The following is a 19,379-nucleotide window of genomic DNA, read 5'->3' on the forward strand; positions in this document are numbered from 1 at the left end:
CACAAAAAGACAAATATTGTATGATTCTCCTTATAGGAAATCTCTGGGATAGGGAAATTCATAGACACAGAAAGTAGAGGAGAGGTGATCAGGAGCTAAGGGAAGGGGAAAAAGAGCGTTATCACTTATGATGACAGCGATTCTGTTCGGAAATGGGGATGATGGTTGGACGGCATTATGAATGTAATTAATGCTACTGAATGGTATACTTAACGTGGTGAAAATGGCAAGTTTTATGTTATGTGTTTTACCCCAATTTACAAACATTCATCATGTAATATACCAAAAAACACTGAAGTGTACACGTTATTTATTTATTTATTTATTTATTTATTTATTTATTTATTTTTTTGAGAGAGAGACAGAGACAGCACGAGCTGGGGCGGGGCAGAGAGAGAAGGAGAGAAAATCCCAAGTGGGCTCTGCACTGTCAGCGCAGAGCCCCACGCGAGGCTGGAACTCACAAACCAGGAGATCACGACCTGAGCTGAAACCGAGAGCTGGTTGCTTAGCCGCCTAAGCCACCCGGGAGCCCTGAATCGTGCACTTTAAAATGGGTAGATTTTATGGCAGGTGAGTTGTGTGTCAGAAACGCTGTTAAAAACAGAGAGGTTTAGGAGGTAGAATTAAGTAGGAAATTGATTCTGGACCTTCTATAGGTAGAATTAGTAACTGAGTACATATGGGGGACAGGGTGAGTATTTGTCATTCTTCATGGTCACACGGCAGCGGAACCTCTTCCTCTCTTGGACAACAGAGTCGGCCTCCTGTCACAGACGTTGAAAACTCATGTATTTATTTTCTAGCCTCCTGTAGCTGGGGCTCAGGCACGTGAACGAGACTCTGCCAGTCAAAACCACCTCTTTGTGGCTCCTCGTCCTCAACTTTTAATCCTAAGATGGTGCTAGGAAGCCGTGAAGGTTCGTCCCCCCTGGAGGACAGCGCCTGCGAAGGTGGCTGCGTCCAGTCTGCAGGGCACGGAAAGAGCCAGCCGTGTCCAACAGTGTAGACAGCGGCGCCTTCAGGAGACCATTCTTGCAGTCTGATTCGGGCGACGGCCTCTGATTCTGTGGCCTCCGATCCGGTTTGCCAACCCTCCCGCGGATTCTGTGAATCAGCTGGTAATATTAAAATAAATAACCATGCTGTGTACATTACCCAGAATTGGTCTCTGTTGCTGGCAACCAAGTCCCCTGAATGATGTAAACGCTGGTCCCAGAGCTTCAGGAAGTTGAAAGAAACGTGGGGTGGAATTCTCTGGACACCACGTCATTGGAGGAAGTAAAACCCTGGCTGGAATCAAGGAGAGGAGTCCTGATGGCCCCTGGCACCCGTGAGTGAAAGGTGGCCCAGACCGTCAGCTGTGGAATAAATACTCACTGAAAACTCGCAGAGGGGTCTGACCGACCACTGGCGGAGACTGGGATGACAGGCACGAAGACACAGCAAAAACCTAGCCCTCCCCCCACCGGGGCAGACCTCCCGACTGACACTGCCGAGGTTCCAGTCTGCCAGTGACTAAAACCACTCTGGTGCCAAGCAGGGCGGTCGTCCGGCCCCCTGAGCACAGAGAGATTGGGCCCTGTCTTGAAGGGGCGGAGGGGAACTGGCATTCAGGTGTCATTCCCACCCCCTTGAGGGGCCCCGTGTGTAACACGGAGGCTGAACTCCATCCGCATCTACTGGTTTGTCGCCACCGGGGTTTTAGATGCAAATTGAGAGAGAATTCGATGGCGAGGCACATCTTCCTGCTGAGTGAGCAGCTGCCGCAGGCAAGGAGGTCCCCGAGATGTCAGGGGTTCCTGCAGCGGCATTTTCAAGGGCCTGAGGCTTGTATTAGCCTATCGGTCAGCTGTGTCGTCGTCTTTCATTCAATCCTCACAGCTCTGGGTTCTGATCCTTTAGAGGACTTAATCCCCACGAGGAAGGTGCTCCCACCAGCTGGCAGGGCAACTATGCCTTTAAACTGGACGTCGAGAAGTCCATCTGGCCATCGGAAGCTTCTTGTGACCTGCAGGGAGCAGGGAATACAGGAAGGGCTAGGCCGTCAGAGGCAGGGGCCGAGCTGATTATCAAGGGGAAGGAGGGACAGTGGCATACTGGCACGGGGGTAAGGCGGAGAGTGTGCACGCACCCGAGGGATTCCCTGGGGATGCCCTGATGCTCCTGACTTCTCTTCCCCGATGACAAATTAGACTGCAAGTCTATAAAGGCAGGGCCGCCGAAGGCTCAGGCACATGAACTAGACTCTGCCAGTCAAAACCACCTCTTTGTGGCTCCTCATCCATACTCAGCCCACAGCAGAAAGGGTTAACTGAGGGATGTTAGGAGACAGAGGGAACAAGAATTTAAGGGGCTACTTGCTAGATTTGCTTGGTAGAGCTACAGGACGATGAGAAAACAACAGGCACAAAAGCTCCCTGTATTTCAGTCCTCACCGCTTCAAGTAGAAGGAAAATTATCTGAAATAATCTCTCCCTTTTTTCTTCTACATCATTAAGAAGAACTTTGGTCTTTCCATTTTATTGAGATATGACTGCTATCGGGTCCTTAGATTACAAAATATGGAGAGGTGATCGTTTTAGCAACAAGGGACAAATGGTCATGACACAGAGATCCTGGTTCTCAGAAAAGAGAAGATTCTGGACAGCTCTCGAACGGGCTTTGTTTTATGAGGGAGATTTGCACTATGTTAGACAGGAACATTTTTGAAGAAGCGTAAGCGTGTGTTGAGCAGACAGTGGGGTGGAGGGTGGACACTGCCGATTCGTTTTCGGCCACTTGGCATCAGAACCTCATTCCTAGGCTTAAGGCATCCACTGTCTTGTGACGGAGAACGAGGACTCCCATTCCTGAAGCCAAAACCGTTGGATACTTGGGGCGCCCGGGTGGCTCAATCGGCTAAACATCTGACTTCGGCTCAGGCCATGATCTCATGGTCCGTGACTTCGAGCCCTGTGTCAGGATAGGCACTGACAGCTCAGAGCCTGGAGCCTGCTTCGAATTCTGTGTCTCCCTCTCTCTCTGACCCTCCCCTACGTATGCTCTGTCTCTTTCTTTCAAAAATACACAATAAAGATTTTTTAAAAATTTAATGCAGTAGTTTCCCTACCCCCCCCCCCCAACCCCATCCTCTGTTCTGGGTTGTAAACCGGTCATAAAAAGAAGCAGGTACTTAGAGACAGCATTCTGGTGGGCGTGGTAATGATGCATCGTCTGTGATTTCAGCAGAAGTGTCCGAGATCCAGGACCGGAAGGGTGAGTGATGGAAACAGCAGTGTCTGTGCCCAGAGTCGGCACCGGTTCTGTCCATTGACCAGGCATTGGTTTTGGCTCCTCTAAGACGAACTGTTGCCCTGCAGTCTTGCTGTAGAACCTGTGAGCTACTCAACACCCTTTCAGTAAAATCCTTCCCGCGTAGATTAAGCAGAGTTGGTGTTCCTGGCTTGCAGAAAGTGGCCGGAAATGGAGGGTGGTTATTGGTCTTTCCTCTGGACACTGGAGCACACGAGGTCACTTCCTGGGTCTGAGCAGGGAGGGGATGAGGGAGGTGGTCTGAGGACAGCGGGGAAAGGTTGTGGTCACCTCCCGAGAGGAGAAGACCGAGCGCTTCTGGGGGACCAACCTGTGGCTGGATGTGGTGATGGGCAGTCATTCTCCTTAAGTCGTCTCTTCTCCTCTCTCCGCCTCCAGGGAAATGGCAAGAAGGACAAAGGGGGCGGGAGAGGAACCACCCACTGGAGGCTGGGGGCAAACTGAACGTTGAGAGGGGCTGGCCTTGCGGAGCGGAGGCGGCCGCCCCACAGGGGCCTGCAGATGCCAGATCCGTCGAAAGGGGCTCAGTTTCCATGTGCAGGTGCCGGGAGGCTCGGGATCAGTTACAGGAAGGTGTGGGTGTGCGAGGAGCTACTGGAAGCCTGGGCACAAGGTCACATTCATTCCTCAGCGCTCCGCCTGTGTGGCCACGATGCCACTATTCCCACCCCATTGCTAGGAGGCCTGAAGGGCTCTTCCCCAGGGAAAACTAAAAGAAAGACTTTCACAGCTTTCTCTTTGTTGGACCTGGCGTGGCTTCCCCGTGTGAGCTCCGTGGAGTGTGGGAGGGATGTTTCCACAGAGGGAATTTGGGGTGCTACCACCCCAAGAAGTACAAATGGGAAAGGATGTGGGCCGCACACCCCCGTCTCTTATTGGGGATGACACTGAAGCTGGATCTCATGAAGGAGAAAGAAGGCCGGACTGAACATTGGGTAGCGGAAACAGCATGGGCAAAGGCCCTGGGGTGGGAGACAGAGTGACATAGTAAAAAACAAAACAAAACAAAACTGAAGGAAGATTAGCTGTTTGTGGCACCTTGGGAACAAGAAGAGAGGTGTGAGATGAAGAGACAGAAGTGGGTGGGCTTCGTGGACCCCCATGGACCACGGTTAGCATGTGGCTTCTCCCCTGAGTGTGCTGAGAAGCCGCCAAGTCAGAGAAGCTTCGTGAAGCAGCATCGTCCTGTGTGCGGAACGGGCAGGTTGGGACAGGGTCACGCGGAGGGGAAGCTGGCTGGGGCCCAGTCAGTGAGGATGGAATGGGACGGGTTTCAGAGGCTGCCATTTTCTCCCTGGGCCCCTCTACAACCCACTCATCCCCCGGCAGCTAGAAGGCTCTCCGTAACCTGTTAATCAGGTCAGGCTTGTCAAATGCTTTACTGATCGGATAATTGGGCAAAAATTACCACAGTATTGTCTTATTCAAGGTAATAAGCGCTCACATCGAACTTACATATCGAGCCACTGAGGCCCAGAGACGTCAAGTGATTTGCCCAAGGTCGCACAGCAGGCTGTGGACGCACACTCTCAATCACAGACTCTTGCCTCTGTTCACACCCAGGATTCGGCCATTCTGACAAGTTTGAAAGAAATGATTTTTTTTTTTTTTTAACTGAAGCCTCTCGGGTACTGAATCATCTGTTACAAAGAACCAAAGGATAGATTTACAAAAGAGGCTGGGTTGAAAATGTAGGTTCAAGTACAAAATTTCGTAGGAAATTTTGAAGCAATGTAACATCTACGATTGTATTCCGGAAATTACCGCAATAGGCCAATTACCACAGCTCGCACAGGCAAGCAGCAAGCCAAGATAAGATAAGGTGACCAAGTTTAAACAAACAAACAAAAAAAAAACCCAAAAAACAAACAAATAATAATATGCAGATTGGGCAGGCAAGAAGCAGATAGTAAGAGCTGGAGGCAGTAACTGCAGGTGTTAATCCGAAGAGATATTCTGCACACAGCCCACCCCAAGGTTGCCTGGGAGATGCTGGTCCCACATACCCAGCCACCTTGGCAGGGAAGTTAATCCCCATAAGCCAGGAGTAGAAGGTGCCATGCAACCTTAAAATGCCAGGGCAGTCTTTGCTTCTGGCTTTAGAATTCGGAAATCGTGGCCTCAGGAATAATGCAATTCCTTCCAAGTGGCCTTGGGAGCAAGAGAAGTGCGAGTCCTAATTTCCACATCTATCAAGTGAGCTCGAGGCACCTTTTGACTTTAACGGGGGTGTCAGTCACCTAGACGCATGCTTCTAGGTTCCATGGCTGAATTGGGGGTTTTGTTCTTTATGGATCTTCAAGTCTCTTCGTGGTGTTAAACCTCAAAGACGTACAGGTGGTAAAATATGAAAGTTCTGCCCACAGGAAGCTCTACTCCTGTAGCCCAGAGGTGACCGCCCCCCCCCACCCAAGCAACTGGGGTTGCACGTCTCCAGACCTGCTTCATATACAATCCACATTTTTGTCTTTAGAAACAAGGGGATCATATTCCCTACTTAGATCTATTTCCGACTTGCTATATTGTTGCCATCTTTCAATGTCCATAGAAATAGAGCTGCTTCTTTTTATTATTATTATTGTTAAGTCTATTTATTTATTTTGGGAGAGACAGAGACAGCGTGAGTGGGGGAGGGGTGGAGGGGGAGGGAGACAGAGAATCCCAAGCAGCCTCTGCACCGTCAGCACGGAGGAGCCCGACGTGGGGCTCGAACCCAGGACACCGTGAGATCACGACCTGAGCCGAAACTAAGAGCCAGCCGCTTAAGCGACTGAGTCCCCCAGGGGCCCCTAGACCTGCTTCTTTTTAACTGCTGCCTAGTAACCCATTGAGTGGATGCATCAGCATTTATTTGAGTAATGGCCCCTGGATGGGCACTGAGAGCTGTGGCCAGGCTTCCCTCCTCCAGGTAACACTCTGTCAACGAGCCTGCCAAATGCGTCTTTGCTCACTTTCGTGAGTATTTCCGTGGGGCAGATTCTGAGAAGGGTAGTGTTGTTCCGTGAGACAAATTCTAGGAAGCGTGTTGCAGGTTAAAAGGCGGGGACTGTCAACATCTGACACATACGGCCAGACTCACTTTTAGAGTTTGCAGCCATTTGCACTCCATTTCCATACTGCTCCTGCCAACTGTAGATGTTATCACTCTCCGGCGCGTTGCCAGTTGGCGAAGTAAAAAATTCTCATTGTAATTTCATGTATTTATTATTAACGAAGCTACTCATGTTTCCATATGCTTCAAAGGGATCTGCACTTGAGGTTTTAAAAAACGAGTCATTCCTGTCCTTTGCCTATTTCACTATTGGCTGTTGATCTTTTTCTGTGGATTTGTTAAGAACTCTAACAGATTAAAAATATTAACCCTTTGTCCAGAATAAAAATGATAGCTATTTCCCCCTTTTTGTCTTTTAACTTGGTGTAGGGTATTTGTTAGCAAACCAGAGCAGCGTGATTTTTACTCAGTTAAATATATTTATCTTCTCTTCTTTTTTTTTTTTTTTTTTTTAATTTTTTTTTTTCAACGTTTTTTATTTATTTTTGGGACAGAGAGAGACAGAGCATGAACGGGGGAGGGGCAGAGAGAGAGGGAGACACAGAATTGGAAACAGGCTCCAGGCTCTGAGCCATCAGCCCAGAGCCTGACGCGGGGCTCGAACTCACGGACCGCGAGATCGTGACCTGGCTGAAGTCGGACGCTTAACCGACTGCGCCACCCAGGCGCCCCTTTATCTTCTCTTCTATAGCGTCTGGATTTCATGTTACACCTGGCCCCAAGATGATAGATCTGTTCTCCCATAGGTCTTTTAGTCATTTTATGTGTAATTTCAACACTTAAATCTTTTTAAAAATTCATTTATTTATTTTGAGAGAGAGAGAGAGAGAGAATATGAGCACAAGCAGGGGAGGGGCAGAGAGAGAGGGAGAGAGAGAGAATCCCAAGCAGGCTCCACGCTGTCAGCACAGAGCCCAACTAGGGGCTCGATCCCATGAACCGTGAGATCATGAATTGAGCCTAAATCCAGAGTCAGACAGACGCTTAACCAACTGAGCCACCCAGGCATCCATCAACACCTCAATCTTCAATCGCAAGGAAATATTTTTATGTTTGGAACGCAGTGATCACTTGGGAATGTTTTTATGTTTGGGGTGCGGTGGGGACCTGACCAATGACCCCGATGTGATGCTCTTTTCCCTTACGAGCAGACGCTTTGGATCAATTCTCTCAACCTTCATGTTATCTGGCTTCTACTTGGGGACACTGAAAGCTGGAGGAAACACTTCCAGACTCCCCTGAAACTGAGGTTCTGGAAGCAAATGTTCTAGCATCATTTACACGTACTCGTGAGAGATTCTGGAAGGAAGGAGTGAACTGTCTTCCCAAGTCTCTTGAACCTTGCCACTGGCAAATGGACTCCAAAAACGTGAAGCTTCCCGGCATGGTGCTCCAGTGTCCATCCCCCAGCTTCCTGGAGGTCACGAACCAATGGTAGTAGGGACAGCTTCTTAATGGGACTTCTATGCCCAGACCACAGCCTTGGACCCCATGGTCCAATTCCCTGAATGTGAGAGGCTGTTGTTTCTTACTTCTGGCTTGGTTTCTTGTTTCTGGCATAGCTTCAGCAACAATGTCTAGGTTAGATCCAGAGGCCCCTCATTGAATCCGTTCTATTTAGGCTGAGTCATTTCAGGAGATCCAGCCTAGGATGTGCTCCTGTACTCCCAATGGCGGTGAAAATAAATATCTGATTCCCTTGGGGCCCCTGGGTGGCTCAATTCGTTAAGTGTCCAATTTCGGCTCAGGTCATGATCTCAGGGTCAGGTCATGATTTCACAGTTTGTGGGTTTGAGCCCCGGGTCAGGCTCTGTGCTGACAGCTCAGAGCCTGGAGCCTGCTTCAGATTCTGTGTCTCCCTCTCTCTCTGCCCCTCCCCTCCTCGTGCTCTGTCTGTCTCTCTCTCTCTCTCTGTCTCAAAAATAAATAAACATTTAAAAAATTAAAAAAAAAAGAAAATATCTAATTCCCTATTTTAAATCACCTTCTGTCCAAAATACCTAAAGCGACCTATTTCCTGGGCTCAACCCTGACTGATATGCTCTTTGATGTAAATGATCACATTTATCATTTATCATATATGGTTTTATATTTATATGCGAATCTATTTCTAGAATTTCAACGCCATTTCATTGATCGATTTGTCTTTCAGTGATGCCACATTGTTTTAATTAGTGTAGCTCTAACATCTGGTTGGATGAATTGAATAAATTCACCAGATTTATTATTTTTTTCAAGGCCAATTCAGTTACTTTGGGATATTTATCCTTCCAACGGAAAACGAGAATCAACTTTTCAACTCCCTCAAAATACCCACTGGAATGTTGACTAAGTGGGATAATCTTTATTGGTTAATTTGGGGATAACTGTCATCTCTATAATATTGGCTCTTTTAGTCCAGAAATGTGCTCAATCTCTTTACTTATGTGTCTCCTTTTATGTCATTATTCAGCGTTTAATAGTTTTCTTTACGTAGGTCAGCTTGTACTTGTTTTTGTTAGATATAGCATGAATTATTTAACAGTTTTTTTATTAGGAATCAGACACTTTTCCGAATCGTATTTCAAATATATTTAAATATAATATTTTAAAATGTAAAACAAGCCCTGATTTATTAAGCCTCCTTTAGGCACCAGACACGTTACGTTATGCTTTCCATGTTATTCAGACACAAATGAAAATCTGTAGGTAACAAAATACTCACCCAGCTGTAGCTTAGGCGAACCCGGATTTGTCTTCTGCACACTCGAGAAGCTCAGAGACGCGGTAAGCCGTTGCTGACATTGACCTCTTCTCTCCTTGCCAGACGGGTGCCACAGTTCCAGGATTACACCCATTTTTAAGGCAGGAAGAAAGGAACCCAGGAGACATCTATGAGTTTGTCCATCTCTCTGGCCAGTGTCATGTCAAATAGCCACCCTACCTCCAAGGAAGTCTGTGAAAGTATGGACACTCGCAAATCCAAAAAAAACTGAAGGCTGGAGGGATGAGCCTGGGATTAGGTACTGGGGAGTCAAACTATAGTGACTCCCTGGAACCTCTGAGGGCAGCGGGATCAGCACCCAGTTCACACGTGGGGAAGCAGAGGAACATGGAGTTTGGGTCATGTGGCATCACTCGGTTCCACCTGCCTCCCGGATGCAGGAAAGCCACTGTTTATAAATAAATTACAAATTCTAAATCTTGTCCAGCCACGCTGCTGAATTCTCATGTTGTCCTGCCTCCTTCAAGCAAACGAACATATTGGATCACATCTTCCCTGTCATCATGATAATCTGGATATTTCCTGCCTCGTCGCTCAGTTTCGATGTCAAAAATAATGGGTGTCCTTGGTGACTTTCCTATTTAAATACAAAGGCTTTCTTGTTCCCCTGCTAAGTAAATGATTACATTTGTCCGGGAAAAGAATGCTCTTCAAATAGTCAGTGGTCAAAGCAGATACTTTTCGTAACAAGAAAGTCCTCCTTTCTAATCTACTCTTCAAAATGTTCCCCTTTATCACCAACAAATATCCATGTATCTGACTCCTCTCCAGTAAAGATAACAAATGCATCTCAACCCCCCCCCCCCCAAAAAAAAAGTGGCTTCCCACATGCTTTCCCAAGAAACTTTAGTCTCATTTAGAAACTAAACGATGTTGCTGGAATGTGTAGGAGGCCCTCTCCAGGTCGGAGGTGGTCTGCCAAAGACAAGAACCATGGGCACCAGTTTCTGGGCGAGGCTCAAACACTCACTCCTTGCCCCTTTGCTCATTTCGGTGAGGCACATCCCATCAGGAACCTATTTGGGGGAATACCTTCTACGGTTTCTAGAAGAAAGAAGAAACACCGGCTATGTGGGATTCCTAGTTCAAAGTGCACGTGCTGAGAGGCTTTCTCGGGAGGTACAATCCCAAGAGTGGGCCAAAGGAGAGGCAGGCAGAGAGGTCGGCAAAGTCAAGCAGGGGTTGTGTGAGCCAGCTGACCCCAGCTTCCCAAGCCCACAGGCCGTCCCTGCTCAGTGACAGGGAGCAGCTCACCCAGGTCCGGCCTCTCCCTGCTCCCAGTCGACCTGGCGGTGGACCGCCCCCCTGCACTTGGGGGTCCTGCTACCCGCCGCACCCCCACCTGCGGCCTCGGGGAAGGGCGGGCCCCTCCGCATCTGCGCCCTGCCGCGTTTCTGGGTGATGGAGGCATCGGGGTGTCTGCGGGGCCTGCTGGGTCCCATCTGGCGCAGCCAGGAAGCGGGATGAAGCCAGCCACACGGGGCTGCCCGGGGCGGGGAGGTGCCCTGCGTGGGGCCTGGCCGCGCTCTCCACGTGGCAAGCAGCCGCGGCCTGGGGCGGCTGAGGCCCAGGCAGCTGGGGAGGAGCGCACGCGGGACTCGGGCAGGGGCGGGTTCCACGCGGGAAGAGGTTACCTTCTTGCGCCTTAGGAGAAGGGTCCTGTGTGGCACGGGCAGCGGCCAGCGCCAGGCCTGCGTTGGGCACCACCGCACAGATGGCCGCAAGCAAAAGGCCGAGGTGCGGCACAGCCCGAGGAAGGACGCCGCCTGGAGGCCGGGGCCACGAGGGCCTCGGCTTCGGTTCCACCCGGTTCCACCCGGTTCCACCCGGCCAGCCCGGCTCCGCGCCCTTGGTGCCCAGCCGAGCTGTCCACTGCCCCCGGCTTCCAACGCGGGCAGCTCGGGCCTGACTCCAGGTCCCAACACCCCCACCCTTCACTGCAGGAGGGCGCAAGGCTTTGGAGCCGCGTGGGCACGGTTGGGGAGCGAGGGGGGTCGTTCTGGAAGTACCTGCTACAGGAGCCCCGAGCAGAACCGGAGCCCGCGAACCGCACACGCAGAGCCTGGCGCCGAATCCTTGCACGTCCGCTCCTCTCTCAAGGAATCTTCAGCCTTGGGAAAGTAAACCAACTTTTACACCAAGAGTTCACCCTCACATCTCCCGGTGAGTCCAGCAAGCTCCGGGCAGGCATGTGTCCCCGGGGCCGGGGTGGGGTGGGGAGGTGGGGGGGGGGGGCCCCTCCCTGGGGACCGTGGCACCAGCACTCACCCACCGTTCAGGAGTCACACTGCCCCCTCCCCTGCCACAAAGCAGGAGCATCTGGGAGGTAGGGAGGAGCAGGAAGCCCACGTCTCAAAGTCCCAGATCGTGTGGCATCTGTCACCACCTTGTCACTTCACGTGACCATGATCTCCTGGCCCCGCCCCGTGTGTCTCTGCCCCCTTCCTGCCCGCCGGCAATGGCTTGGGGAGGCCCGTCCTCTGAGACCACGTCGTCCTCCACGTTCTCGCCTTCCCATGCCCCACCACCTCAGCTCTTCATACCCGTATGAGTAACCGGGTTCCGTTTTCCCCCATCTGAGTTCATCCGGCTCCCCACTCCCAGCTTGCTGCTTCTGCTGTGTGGCCCTGAGCAAAATGTCCTCTGTGGGTCTGTCTCCTTCAGAACCACAGCCAGGTCTGGCTATCTGAGAGCCGAGGAGGCCTGAGTGAGGCCTGTGGGCCTCTGCTACTCTGGGGCCAGAAAGCCAGCATGTAGACGAGAAGACCACGGCAGGGAACTTATCTTGAAGTTCTCTGACCTGAAGGGAGGCTTCTGTCCTGAGCAGGGCCTAGTGGCCAGTGCTTTCCATAGGTCAGCTCACTCCTACCCTCTAAACAACACTGCAGTTACATACAATACCACCATTGTACTATTTCCCAGATGGAAAAACTGAGGCACCAGAGTCTCGGGTGACTTACCTAGGGTCATCTAGTATGGGGGTCCTAGGGTTATCTAGAACGGGGGCCCTAGGGTCATCTAGTACGGGGGTCCTAGGGTCATCTAGAATGGGGGTTCTAGGCTCATCTAGAAAGGGGGTCCTAGGCCCATCTAGAACGGGGGGGTCCTAGGGTCATCTAGAACGGGGGTCCTAGGGTCATCTCGTACGGGGGTCCTAGGGTCATCTAGAACGGGGGTCCTGGGGTCATCTAATAGGGGGTCCTAGGATCATCTAGAACAGGGGTCCTGGGGTCATCTAGTACGGGGGTCCTGGGGTCATCTAGAATGGGGGTCCTAAGGTCATCTAGAATGGGGGTCCTAGGGTCATCTAGTATGGGGGTCCTAGGGTCATCTAGTATGGGGGTCCTAGGGTCATCTAGTATGGGGGTCCTAGGGTCATCTAGAAAGGGGGTCTTAGGGCCCTCTAGAACGGGGGCCCTAGGGTCATCTAGAATGGGGGTCCTAGGTCATCTAGTACGGTGGTCCTAGGGTCATCTAGAATGGGGGTCTAGGCTCATCTAGTACAGGGGTCCTAGGGTCATCTAGAATGGGGGTCCTAGGGTCATCTAGTATGGGGGTCCTAGGGTCATCTAGTATGGGAGTGCAAGGGTCATCTAGAACGGGGGTCTTAGGGTCATCTAGAACGGGGGTCCTAGGGTCATCTAGAATGGGGGTCCTAGGGTCATCTAGAACGGGGTCCTAGGGTCATCTAGTACGGGGGTCCTAGGGTCATCTAGAATGGGGGTCCTAGGGCCATCTAGTACGGGGGTCCTAGGGTCATCTAGAACAGGGGTCCTAGGTCATCTAGTATGGGGGTGCTAGGGTCATCTAGAATGGGGGTCATAGGGTCATCTAGAAAGGGGGTCCTAGGGCCATCTAGATGGGGTCCTAGGGTCATCTAGAATGTGGGTCCTAGGGCCATCTAGTACGAGGGTCCTAGGGTCGTCTAGTATGGCGGTCCTAGAGTATGGGGGTGCTAGGGTCATCTAGTATGGGGGTCCTAGGGTCATCTAGAATGGGAGTCCTAGGGTCATCTAGAATGGGGGTCCTAGGGTCATCTAGAACAGGGGTCCTAGGTCATCTAGTACGGGGGTCCTAGGGACATCTAGAACGGGGGTCCAGGCCTTTAGCCACTTCCCCCACGCTGATGCTTCACGTGTGACATTTTGCATAAAAACACGTTGAAAACAGTGGGTGCTTCTGCAGACCACGTTCCCCAAAGCAGCCGTGCTCCTTCCCGCCTGAATAACGCGCAAGCCTTGCTGGTGCCACTGCGCGGAGTCCTGCGGCCTGGTCAGCCTTCCCACCTGCTCTCTCTCACCACAGAACCTCACACACTGAACTTTTGTCCCCAGCTACCTCTGCTGTGCTTTCTTGGAGACGTAAGCACTCACTGGGTCTATTGCACTGACACTGTGACGCAATTCATTGTCCACATCAATTCATAGGGACACACACTCAAGCACACACACCCAACGACACCCACGCCCACTCTTTGGGTTAATGATATTGTTTCCCTCGTGCGGGTTGATTTTTCATTGGGTTGACAATAATACCGAACACATCTCACTGTCTCAGCTCAGGCGGTTTCCCGAACAGTTAGTAGCTCTTAGCTCATCTTAACCTTGGAACAACTTGTTGAGACAGACGTCATTATTTCTTAAATTTATTTATTTATTTTGAGAAAGAGAGAGACGGAGAGAGAGGGAGGGAGAGAGGGATAGGGAGAGAGAGAGAGGGAGAGAATCCCAAGCAGGCTCTGCACTGCCAGCACAGAGCCTGATGTGGGGCTCCAGCTCACAAGCCGTGAGATCATGACCTGAGCCGAAATCAAGAGTCGGATGCTCAACACACTGAGTCACCCAGACGCCCTGAGATTGGCGCCATTATTATCAATGGTTGCCGGAAGGGGAAACGGAGGCAGAGAGAAGTTAAGGGAGGTAACTTGTCCTGTCTGCAGAGCTCGTGAGCAGCGAAGCTGGGATGTGGACACACCATGGCCTGCTCCTCCCCCCGGGCTCTCCTGCCCATTTGCCTGGGTGACGACCGCCTGAGACTCTGCTTTGGTGGCATCCGGACGGCATCCCTACGTGGCAGCCCTCCACACAGGTGCGTGGCCTGCCTGAGACAATCATCACATGCAGGAGCTGAACAATAACCTTAGGCACTTCTGCTCAGGCGCTCAGAGTCTGGAAGTTTCTCAGAAGACCAGAAATGCGGTCAGGCACCCAATTTCCGGGCTTCTTAGTGCATTTACCAAACTGATAGCGTTCATTTTCGTCTCTTGCTGAAATAAACCACCCCGAGGGAAGACGATTTCTGTCTCTCCGGCCGTCCGTGTGCATTTCACGGTGTAATTTCCTCCCTGCGTGTTGTAATTAGGCAGGGCGAGGGTTATGGGTGAGCCGGCTTTAACCGGGACCTGCTTCTCTGTAAATGCCAAATTTGCAGCTTTCTTTTTCTGCGCGGCTGTTTCTGAAGAATCACCCCAGGGCAACCCTGCGGGGTCTGCCTCAGCTCCCACGGGGCTCCGATGAAGAAATGAAGTCCAGACAGATGAAACGATTCCCTTCGTGAGTCGGGGCGGGGGGGCGGCGGTGGTGGTAACGAACGCACGAGAACCCCAGCCTCCTGGGTTGCCCCCATGGCTCTTTCCAACGGATGCCCTGTGCAGGACTTCACAGAAATGTCTAGATAAGGTTTGCCTCGGGGACTGGAGCTGCCTAGCAGTGTGGGTGTGTCACCTCTAATTCTTAGTAAAATGCTTTTTTGTTAGAACACATTTCACAATTTTATATTTCACACTCTGGTCACCCTGCCATGTCCCCGTGGCCAGCTAACAGCTACCACAGGCCTTGCCCCATCACTCAAGATTTTGCAATGAACATAGTTGGCCCCTTCTGAAGTCTTGACCATTTTTAGTGTATCTCCCCCCGCCACCCACCTTTTGTGAGTTTCTTTTATTTTGACACCTTTGCTCACATATGCCATTTAATCTGAATGAACGAAAATGCTAACTGAAACGAAGGCCGTCGGTGGCGGCCAAATTTAAAGACACGTTTCGGTTTTTGTGATGCTGTACTTGCAACATCTTCTTTTGCAAAACCACCTCTTTCTGGCCTTTTGCTGGGTCTTCTGGAAATGCTTTGAAATGTATTCAGGCCATCAGCTGCTTTTGTCTGGGGAAGCCATGTAGTCCGTGTAGAGACCTAATTTCTTTCTTAGCTTGAGCAACAGTCATTTAACAGGAAACATTTCAACTTCTCATACTTTAAAGCCTGTGCTTCTACGGGGAGTGTCATTTGGCTATCTTCTGTTACCCAATTTCCCACAAAAACTAGTTTTTGAATAATAAGGCCAAGCATGCTAATGGAATGCCTGCTGATGGAACCATGTGGCAGGAGCTGGGGAAGGCGGTGTGGAAATTTTAAACCCTCGCCATGTCTGGGTTGTGGCTGGGATATATACGGGCGAGGGTGGGGGGCAGGAAGGGGAGGTGGGAGCTTGGTAGAGGAAGGAATCCAGAGGAGTCGTGAGGACTTGATGATTGGGGAAAGGCCGATGGGAAAACTAAGAACGCATCGGATAAGTGAGAAGAAAATACACAAGAAGAATAAAAGCCAACACACACGAGCGGGTGGAAAAAGAAGGCACAGGAGTGAGCCCAGTGATTGGAAATTGCATCAAGCGTACAGAGAAAACAAAGAGAGCAAGCATGAAAGAAAGAAATGCCATTCCAGGAAGTTTCTGCCTAAACATTCAATGACTCATTAGGTCAAAGCAAAATACCAGCATAAATTGCATACTGACGGGTGTGGGCAGGCCTCCTGTGGGTGACGAGCCATGCCAATCGGTGCCACGCTAGCTCCCTATTTAAACCCCAACCTGAAAACGAAATAAAACTAGAACTTACGAATTCCTAGAAGTGGTTTTCCCTTGTGTTCGTGAGGGTTAAAAAAGTGGGCACCAGACCCTCAGGAGGCACAGCACGGTGGGAAGACTGTGGCCCTGGGCTCTGGGGCCCCAGTGGTGGCCAAAGTGTTTTAAGCTACGGAAGGTTTCCTGCAAAGAAATCCAGAATTCAGGATCTAGAACAGACACGCGGGAGCTGTCCAAGCCGGGTCACCCGGCGGGAAGCCTGCCTTCCAGCCTCCGATGGCGCCTTCCCTGGGCATCTCCATGGAACTTCTCGGTCAGAGGGCACAGCCTGTCTAGTCTCCAGCCCGCCAAGCCACAGGATCTTTTCTTTTTTTAACCAATGGCCTCACAACACTGGAAAAATCAGGATATTTTGCCAAAAAAAAAAAAAAAAATCTAAATGTCTACTTGCTTTTGAAAAACTGGAGCCTGGGGCCCCTGTAATTGTCCTGGGGCCCCTGTAATTGTCCTGTGCCGCAACAACCCACGAGAGCTGAAACGCAATTTATGGCTCTCTGGCTGCCACGGGCCACATGCACCTAACTGAATTCTCACTAGGTATCTGAGGTTGCAGCCACCTGTGACCGAAGAGGCCCCGAGAAAGGACCTCTGGACACACGTGGCCCCTTAGGTATCTTCCGGCTGGAATGTTCCACAAACGAGTTTTCCATCTTAGGAAGGAGAGGCCACATTCGTGGTCATTCTGCTCTCCTTGTATTGGCTCAACCACAAAGGATATTGGGAGCGTAATCAGATATGGCTGAGTGTGGTCAACGGTCTGCTGCCCGTAGCCCCTATCACAGACCCTGCCTCCTCCCCCCGGGACCCCGCCCCCCACCCCAAGTTCTGAGAGAGACGGAGAATAAGGAAGTTTTGACCTCAGACTTCAACCAGAACTGCCTTCCTTCTCCTCCCAGAGACCTGGTCACAGCCCTGTTCTGCAGTCAGGCCCACGCTGACGTCTTCCTAGAAGCCTCCCACCTGCGGCAATTTGTTTCCAACGTCTCAGGTTTTATGCTCCGTTTACTTGTGTTCACCTGCAAGTGCCTGCCTATTCGCGAAAGTTCTAGCACCTACTGGACACACCACCTCTTGGGTAATGGGGACAGAGCCCTCTGCGTATTGTTCAGCGGTTTCCCAATCACCAGGAGGAGCTAAAGAGTTATTTTCTAAGCTGGTATCTCAGACATCTTTTACACTTCATCTGATTTCCAAGTAGGGTGGGGACAAAAACTGATGCGTGTAAATGATACAGGCACAATCTAGAAATACCCCCAAGTAATTAAAGGAGCCTCAGGTTTCAAAATTCGGCATAAAGAACCCGTTTCCTAGTTCAGAGAAATCCCCACCCCCATCATTTCTGAGTGACTCCAAGCATGTTTTCTACCTTTCTTGAATTTCACGTCGTCCTTCTATTAAGACCATTTACCACTCATTCGACAACAGCTTTGGGAGTCTATGCAATTATTCAAAAAGAAGAACATGCTGTAGGTGTGGGGGAGCGGAGGTAATGTAGAGTGGCTCTGGATTTCTAGGAACCAGCACGCTTCTAACCCAGGAAAGGCAACCGGCATAGGGATTTGGTTTTACTTTCATCTAAGGGAGGTTTTCGAACTCTAATGGGCATTGCGCGGGTTTGGAAAAAGGAACGGAATAATAACAAATGAGAAAAGTGGAAATGACGAACCAAAATCAAGACTCATTTTCATCAGCAGAGTCAACTCTTTGGAATGAATGTCGACTAGAGGGGACAGACTCAAAAGCCACAGACAGAAGAGCTTCTTGAATTGGTGAGCACCTGGGCAGAGGATTTGGGGAAGATATTAAAACCCACTTGGCATGTCTAAATAGTCAGGGCCTTGTTGGTAAACGTACACTTTACCAGATGAGTTGTGAACAAGCATGTGTTCTGAACCACAACATTGTCCTTGGAGAATAGTTTGAAATGTGAGGCTTTCCAAACACCAAGTGATAAGTGATACGCATTTTTTCAGCATCACCCTTTGGGTGTTTGTAACTGTGTAATAGGAGAACGGGGAAGGTAGAAGAGACAACTTAGCAAGCAGATTGACGCTTGATGATGGGCACCAGTGATGGGAGCCTGGTGGCGGGATGGGGCTGGGGGTTCAGTCTACTCTTCTCTTTCTTTACTTTGGGGTTTGGTTCAAATTTTTCTTCCTAAAGAAATGGGTCCTAGGGAAAAGAATGGCAAGTCACCGAAGGCATTCAGCCCAGCTCCCGCATAGTCCAAGTAGGGCCTGAGGTCCTTCCCCACCTGCCACATCCCGTATTTGGGCAAGTCTGTGCGCCACTGTAAGGAATATGGCTCCCTTCGCAAAGGCAGACTCTCTCTCTGTCTCTCTCTCATTCTGTAAACGCGCTGTGTGTGTGTGTGTGTGTGTGTGTGTGTGTGTGCCACGTGCCTTTACAGCCCTTAGCGCGATGCCTGGGGAACGCGCCGCGAGGTGCCATTTCCCCCATTTCCTCGCGTCCCTTACGTAGCCCGGGAATCTGGGGGAGAAGACGACCGCGTCCGATTAGGGGCAGAGATGCCCCGAACGAGCCGCCGGCGCCGCGATCACAGGAAGACTCCCCGCGCGGCCGAGCCCGGCCCCAGCGGCGCACGCCGGCCCGCCAGCCGGCAGGGCGCACCCGCGTTGGCCACCACTCGGCGCGGCCGAGGGCAGCCGGACCTCGGCGAGCCTCGTTCCCCGGGCGTCTTACGCAACAACTTCGCCTCCGTCATCTGCGCCCTAATTGCGCAGGGGGCGGTGTCTGCGCGCGGCGCTTTCTCTCCCGGCCGCGGGCCGTCGCGCTCCCGGGAGAGACGCGCGGGGGCATTGTCGCCGCCGCCTACGCAGCACCCCCGCGGGGCTCCGGCCGGCGGCCCCCCTCCCCGCGGCGGCCCGCCCCGAGCGCTGGCGGCTCGCCAGCGCCGCCCCCCCCTCCCCACCCGCCCCCAGGAGGAGGGGTCCTCCCGGGGGGTGTGCGGGGAGGGGCGGGCGGCGGTCCGCGCCACGCCCGCGGCCCCCCGGCCCGGTGCTGGGTGGGCAACAGGTAGCCGGGCCGCTGCGTGCTCGGGGAGACAAAAAGCGCCGCTGTGAGTGAGCGCGGATCGCCGGGGGGCGCAGGCAGCGGTGGGAGAGCTGGACGGCTGGGCGGGCCCCTCCCCAGCTCGCCCCCCCCCCACCCCCGGGAGCGCCGGCCGTGGCGCAGCCCCGGAGCCGGGCGCGGGGCGCGGGTCCTCGCGGGCGCTCGGGCGGTGGCGGTGGCGCTGGCCCCGGCCCGGGGAGGGACGCGGGCGGCGGGGAAGGGGGGGGCGGGCGCGGGGAGGGGAGGGGAGAGAAGAGG

At 51.9% G+C, this 19,379-nt stretch overlaps 1 long non-coding RNA gene across 2 annotated transcripts; it reads right to left on the bottom strand.

Annotated features, from left to right (window-relative positions):
- Nucleotides 1-3,131: 3,131 nt before the first annotated feature.
- On the bottom strand, nucleotides 3,132-11,248 carry LOC131490806 (uncharacterized). 2 transcript variants are annotated; one of them, XR_009251222.1, is made up of 4 exons: nucleotides 11,141-11,243; nucleotides 9,072-10,175; nucleotides 4,771-4,890; nucleotides 3,132-4,500 (listed from the first exon to the last, which is right to left on the bottom strand). It is a non-coding gene; the product is annotated as an uncharacterized LOC131490806 (long non-coding RNA). The 2 variants fall into 2 exon arrangements; XR_009251221.1 differs by having other exon boundaries at nucleotides 9,072-11,248.
- Nucleotides 11,249-19,379: the final 8,131 nt, after the last annotated feature.

The sequence above is a fragment of the Neofelis nebulosa genome, chromosome 12 (genome assembly GCF_028018385.1).
Source record: "Neofelis nebulosa isolate mNeoNeb1 chromosome 12, mNeoNeb1.pri, whole genome shotgun sequence".
Lineage (NCBI taxonomy): Eukaryota > Metazoa > Chordata > Mammalia > Carnivora > Felidae > Neofelis > Neofelis nebulosa.